Below are 7,920 nucleotides of genomic sequence, written 5' to 3'. Positions count from 1 at the left end.
GTCAATGTCGTCTGCGGTGGAGTAATGGTATCATGCTTGTCATCAGTTCATCCTTGTCGTCTGTAGTGGAATAATGGTATCGTGCTGTCTTCAGTTTCGTCATTGTTTTCTGTAGTGGAATAATGGTATCATGCTATAGTTAGTTTCGTTATGGTTGGCTGTGGTGAAATAATTGCAACATGCTGTCGTCAGTTTCATTACTGTTGTCTCCGATGGTATAATTGTATCATGTTTTCGTCAATTCATCATTGTCGTCTGTCGTCGATTAATGGGATCATGATGTCTTCAGTTTCGTCATTGTCGTCTACGACAATTTCTTTTCGATGTACTCTGTCATTTTCGGATTTTGTATTTACTGTACTGGTTTCTTATCTAAAGGCTTTATTTGTTGTTTTATTAATTGATTGGTTTTTTATGGTGTAACATCCTATTAATTCACCATTAAACAATCGCAGACACCAGCTTTTGTATCAATTACACAAGTACAGCCAGTGAAATAATGGTATCATGCTACAGTCAGTTTCGTCATTGTTGTCTGTGGTGGAATAATGGTACTACGCTCTCATCAGTGTCGTCAATGTCGTCTGCGGTGGAGTAATGGTATCATGCTTGTCATCAGTTTATCCTTTTCGTCTGTAGTGGATTAATGGTATCATGCTGTCTTAGTTTCATCATTGCTTTCGGCAGTGGAATAATGGTATCATGCTGTGGTTAGTTTCGTCATTGTTGTCTGCGGTTGAATAATGGTATTATGCTGTGGTTAGTTTCGTCATTGTTGTCTGCGGTTGAATAATGGTAGCATGCTGTCGTCAGTTTTGTTATTGTTGTCTTTCGATATTTCATGTTAGTATACATTGAGTGTATCGATTTTCATGAAATTAAACCACTAAAGAAAGCATGGGATTGATTTTAGGGGTTTCAACTTGAACTGATTACGAATGAAGGATCAGAAACAAACATGTTCCTGTTCTGCAGACAATAGCTTGAGTAAAGATGAATGGATCTTATAAATGAACCTCAAAGTGGCATACCTATTCTGGAAAGAAAGTCTTTGATTGATTGTTTATTGAGCAATAAAAGGCCAATCAGGGACTTTGTGGTCAAGTTCTTTTCCAGTGTAATTGCTATTAAAATTGAGATCTGTATCAAGCTTGGAAAGCGTGTAAAGTTTTGGCCTAACTGTTCATGATTAGACCTCTGCATTCTAATCAAGCATTGCCCTGCATTTATTTGGCTTGATATGAAAGTAAGACACAGACCATTTTCTTTTTCAAGGGGGCTCGGATTTAATGTTGAGTTTTTGCTCAGACACGAAAAGTATTTCTTTTTTTCAGCAGCAGCCGTAGTTAAAAATTGTATTTGAATATCTGTATTGTAAAGGGATGGTGGAAATATTAAACAGTATTAATATTTTTTTTTTCAATCAATGACTGAGCAAAATATTTTTGGCTAAAAATTTGGAGTAATCTAATTTTTTTCGTAACAAACCAAGTCTCCCCCTCAATACAAAAATGTTTTGTGCCTAACAATTGGTACAAGGAACAGATTAAAGGGAAATCTATTAGACTAAGAAGACAAAATTATCAAAATTTAAAAAAAGGTGGAGTTCTAACCCTTATACCCCACATGGACCTATAGCACGTGAGCTGAGATAACCCCCTTGCATACCCCACTAATCAACAAACCTATGATTTTCAGGTATCCTTATATCTCCCATTTCCGAATATTTTTGTCGCCAGGAAATAAACTGAAGCATTTTTTTTTATATTTTTTTTAGCTACTTTTTATACCTCGTTCAGACAAAAATCATTTTTTTTTATTCTACGCACTTCTTTCTTCGTTTTATGCTGCATTGGTGATAAACAATAATCACCTGTCATAATGAAGCGTGATTCTGCTATAAACACAGAGACAAGTCAAATGCAGTAACATAATAGAACACACCACATCATTTATCTGCTAGTCTTTTATAATTTTCTGTCCAAAAAAAGAAAAAATGATAAATGATCCATTACTGGTAAAAAAAATGTATGTGATAAACAGAATATGTACAGCCATTTTAATATTGCCCTTGTTGTCAGCCTTTGATTAATATCGTCTTTGACCCACCAATATCAAGATCTCGGGTTGAAAAAGAAGGGCAATTAACAAGGCCATGTTTTAATATTTGTAAATTTTCATTGTAAAGTAATAGGGAAATATTGATTCATAATTTTCTGTCAATGCTTGAGAAAAAAGAAGAGAAAATATGGCTAAAATTTGGAAAATTATTTTTTTCCAAATTATCCGACCCCATCCCCTTTTCCTATAGTATTAAAAAAGATTAGTGCCTAACCTGGATACAGTGTTGGACTTAAGTTTTCCTTGGGTTGTAAAAGAAGTCGTCAAATATTATCATTTTTAATATAAAAAGCGAATTTGAAAGAAGCTAAAAAATGATCTAAGGGAGGTAATTCAAGGAAATTTTCACTTCACATCAAATCAAAGTACTCATGTACTGCATCAATTTATATCGATCGTTTGAATTTTTACGCCTCAGACAATCGTAAAATTTCGAAAATATGGTATAAAAGAAAAGTTTGGGGAACGATTTCAAACGTATCTTAACACTGACAAACTTATTATTCTAAATGGTTATTATCATATTGATATCTTTGATTTATTTTTAAATTAATCATTCTGACTACGACGGGCATTTAAAAAAACGCACACACCAAAATTCACAATGCATCGTTGCAGTGCACTAGTTTGCGTCATATTTGGGTTTGATGCCGGTTTACATAAAACACCTTGATAAATGAACACAAGCTCTTTGAAGTATTGCATATTGTAACTGAACTACAAGACGTAATACCACCATTTCATGTCTCCATTACTTTCTATATTAAATTCAGCTATTTGTAAGGCTCATAGTACATTTTATATGAGTGCAGATGGTGCTGCAGGGGTTTCATTATGACGGGCATACCTTTGAGTTGCTCATAAAAGTAGACATAAGAGGATGAAAAACTATGACGCGTTGAACAAATCTGTTTTCACCACGCAGATCATTCATCATTGAAATAAACATGTCCTAATATGCATGTCCCTCTCAACTAGCTACATTTCTCAGTTGTTACGCTTTATAGCCCTAGTGCTACAAGTTATCGCATAGACACCTATGTGTCATGTAAAAGTGCTTAGTTTCTCGGCACCTAGTTCCAGAGACACATGCATTAGATTGATTATTTATAAAGCAATATCACCCCTCCCCCCCACCCCCCCCCCCACACACACTGACATAATTTGCGGGAAATGCATTTCGAAATTCCTATGCCATCGTCTTAGCAAAGTTTTATTTTTATTTGTCATATCCGGGCTTCTGGTGTCACGAGGCGGTAACCCGATACAATGGGTGAAACATCAGGATGGTTTCAGGGGGTTATACGACCCATTTGTTGAAAGACTGGGAAAATGAGCGGCCCATAATAGCCTGGAACAGGACGTGTATTCCCTGCCTGGAACCTCTTTCTTTATACAAGTTTCTTGTTCGGAACCACTGCCACATTTTTTGTAAATACTTAGTGTGTTGATCCGCCAGGGCCTGCATGAAATCTATGAAAACAGCTCTTCCAATTGGTACTCAGCATACCTCTTTATATTTCATTTCTATGAACGATGCCTATTTATGATCTCGCAGGGTTTTCATTTCTAGTTGAAGTTCAAAAGGTTTATTATGCGTTTACAAGGATTTATATATTTAACACCTTGGCGTCTTTAACTAAAAATAAATCATTTATAGGCAATTTGAATATATCGACAGTGGACGATTGGTTTATTCGGGTAAACGCAAAGAAATAAACAGGTACTGATAAGAGGTTAGATGTCAACTACTTTTAATTGAATCATTGTCAAATCAAACCAAATTAATCAGAAATTTAGTTACTAGAAAAAAAAGGGCTAGGCTTGTCTTAAAAAAGAGGGTTAAGCTGGCCTTAAAAAAGAGGGTTAGGCTGGTCTAAAAAAAGAGGGTTAGGCTGGTGTTAAAAAAGGAGGGTCAGGCTGGTGTTAAAAAAAGGAGGGTTAGGCTGATCCTGAAATAAAAAAAAGAGCGTAAGACTAGTCTAAAAAAAGGTTTGGCTGGTCTTAAAAAAGAGGGTCTAAATATATTTTAGAATACTCAAGAGGTCAATCTGGTCTTACGTTTGTCTGTAGAAAGGGTGAGTCGAAATCCATTCTGGAAGATTGAAGAGAAGAAATTCTATGGTAGATCTTAAGTTGCTAAATATACCGATGATGATAAATTGCCACAATCTCAAACAGCCCCATGCACATAGTACTGGAAGATGATATATACACAGTCAAGATGAACATGGAACAATTGAGATGAAAGCAGACTTTGATTCCATGTGACAAATTCTTCAACGCCACTAAAGATACAAATGTCCTGAAAAAGAAGAACAAGAATAAGAACGCTGTAATTCCATGCATAAAATCTGTAACAAGTGAAAGAAGGACTTAATATCTAATACTAAACACTGTGATCAGTGAACTAATGACCTTAATATTTAACATAGAACACTAATAAATTACGTTGAAATTTTGAGTTTTACATCTAGAACACTTAAACCTGTCTTAACTGAACCTGAATAACCTGAATACCTGTCTATAACAGACACTTTTTAATATAAAGAACCTTAGTGAGTGCGCTAATATACCCCACACATCCACAAATATGACTCTCAAATTATAGAGTAATCAAGGGAACTAAGGTTATAGCGGTAATCAAAAGAATGTAATTCAGGGACAAAGACCAGACATGGAAAACAGACATACACAACAAAGAACATAAAGTAACTAATATCATACATACAAAGTAACAAAAGCAAATGAGCGACTCAGACTCCACTAAAAACTAGGAGCATGGACCAGGTGCACCGGTAGGGTAAGTGTACTCTGCTTTTCTAGAAACGCCCGCCGAGTTGCTCATAAAAAGTCAAGTCCGGGGTAGACAAACGAGGAAAGGAAAACTATAACCCGTTGAATAAATCAGTTTTCATGGAGCAGATGGATACACCATAACGATCCACGAGTTCATGATGACGACCACAAAAGTATTTGAAAAGAAAAGAACGTTCAGGGGCCTTAGTTCATAGAAAATCTCAACATAACATAAACTTGATCTGTAATTTATCATGATACATTGTAAACACACATACCAAAACATCAGCTCAATATCTGAGAGTTTTGAGAAAACAAGTCCTGAAAACTGTTGATTTTAAAGAAATTGCTAATTCTAAGGCCTGTAATTTTGGTGAAAGTCAGCGGAGCAGAACAAAATCTACAGATACTCATCATGGTAGACTTACATACCAAATGCCAGCTTAATATCTGTAAGCATTTAGAAAAAAAAGTCCCAAAGACTTTTATTTTTGAAAATTTGCTCAGTCCAAGGCAAGTAATTTCGGTAAAAATCAGCAAAACAAAACGTAAACATTATCTTTTTATCATGATGGTAGTCTAACATACAAAAAATCAGCTTAATATCTGCAAGTGTTTAGAAAACAAAAGTCTAAAAGACTGACAGGTAAAAATATCATACCCTTCACAACTTCGTTGCGTATCAATATCATCATATCTGCTTAACTGTACCAAACAACTGTCTATAAGGAACTAATTTTGAAGTCTAAATTCTGTTTATACACTAAACTAATTAACAAGAGGTATAAAGACTACCTCCAAACTCAACGTAACACAGACAGACAGACTAGCATGAGATGCACATGACTAATTAAAAAGATGTATTAAAACTACATTCAAACCTAACATGTAACAGACAGACAGACTGCCATGAGATCATTGTACACACTTGACCAATTAATCAAATGTATATAAAAAAAAAGCAACCTACAAACAATAAGTGTGACAGACAGACACAGAGCTCAAGCTACCTAAGAAAAACAGGGAGAAGTGGGGATGAACAGGGAGAAGTGAATGTGTACGCGCATCTTTTACTAATGCTTTTTTGAATTACACGTGTTATATGTTACTACATGCACACAATATTTGCGATCATTTTCTTATATTCATTTTCTTTTATTGAAATAAATTACTTTTTAAGCTACATATGTAAGTAACTAAATATTTTGGACAAAATAAAATCAGCCTGAATGATCGACTGTATCATATTAATGAATTTCTAATCTATACCTCTACTCCTTACCTCTAATCTATACCTCTACTCCTTACCAAATTTATAATCTACCTGTATACCTCTAACCCTTACCAAATTTATAATCTACATGTATACCTCTAACCCATTACCAAATTTATAATCTACATGTATACCTCTAACCCTTACCAAATTTATAATCTACATGTATACCTCTTACCCTTACCAAATTTATAATCTACATGTATACCTCTTACCCTTACCAAATTTATAATCTACATGTATACCTCTAACCCTTACCAAATTTATTACAGCAAAATTAATAATGATTGAGCAAAGCAAAGCTTCTTGCATTGCAGTACTGCCCTACTTTTTTTGGTCTTTTTAGCAGCTCTGGAATAGAAAATTTCAGGCAGTGACATTCCGTTGGAATTTTCATTTTGTTGTTTTTTTCCTGATCCCACTTAACCCTTAATGATTACTTGTTCAAAATATCCAGTCTCTTTATGTAAGTTGATCAAGAGTATTAATACTCATGTAAAAAAAATATTCTTTACGAAACGCTTCAGGTCTGTTTCTTCCGATAAATTTAACTTCAGTCCAAAAGAACCTGCATGACAAATTTGCATGTATCGTAACGAAATGTGAACGATAAAACATGAATTATTGTAGGCTGAAACAAAGAATGGTCATTCCGTATCCTGTCTTAAACGTTTGAAACATTTGTTTGTTTGTTTGTTGGGGTTTAACGTCCGAGCAGCAATATTTCAGCAATATTCTGATGATAAACATGAAATTGATGATAAAATAAACATGAAATGATGATGAAATAAAAAAAGAGATGGGACACAAGGAAAATGGGGTCGACAAATTTTGATTGCCACTGGAAATAGGGAGAGATGGGTAGGGTCGGGCAATTTAGCCTCCTGTGGCGGAGCCATATGGTTCCTACTCCGGGAGAATACCATAGTAGGGTTCTTTAACGTGCAAGGAATGTGGCATCTTTCCCAACACGGTGCACCACTATGGTTTGCGGTCAGGTGTTCCGTATTATAGCCTGACAACACGCCAGGGGTACCCCATTTCACCACCTGGGGCACACATCCCAGTTGCTCTGTGGGCAGAGCGCCCTAGCTCCCGGCTAGGATTTTGAGCACTTTTTAGTCGCATTTTACGACAAGCTTAGCGCTGCAGGCCTATTCCTTTAACACCCGGACCTGCACGGGGCAACGTTTGAAACAAAACGCTGATTAAAATACTTGCTTGTAACTGAAAATTCGATAGATTTCAAATTTTTTTTACAATTTTTTTTTGTCTCGAACGGGCGCCATTTTTGTTTGAATTGTTAACTGATGGGTACTGTCTAAAATGTGTAACATGTGTAACCCGTATCTGTACCAACTTTTCCCCGTACCCAAATGATGTTTTGCTAAAGTATTCATTCTTACGGTACGTTAAGGACTGAAAATTGCATGAAATGTGGAAAAGTCCGTTTCAATTCATTTCTAATCAAGAAAATGATGAATATTTGTTCTAATATTTCTTGTTTAAACGGTTTTCTGAAGTCAAAAGGGCTAAAATGTGTACGGTTTTCTAAAATCATTAAGAGTTTAAAACTTTACTTTGAAACTTTGGATAAAGTTTTGAAAGGTTTGGTATTGTTTAAAAAAAAAGTGATTGAGGTTGAATTCTGTAGCGTATCTAGCGTCAATCCCCATACCAGCAATGAATGGATACAATCTTATCCAGAATGAAAAACAAAGTCTCTT

This window comes from Perna viridis, chromosome 13, assembly GCF_037379345.1.
Source record: "Perna viridis isolate PV_CMFRI_1.1 ecotype Kerala chromosome 13, ASM3737934v1, whole genome shotgun sequence".
NCBI classification, from domain to species: domain Eukaryota; kingdom Metazoa; phylum Mollusca; class Bivalvia; order Mytilida; family Mytilidae; genus Perna; species Perna viridis.
The sequence above is the reverse complement of the archived record's forward strand: the minus strand, read 5'-3'. Positions refer to the sequence as shown.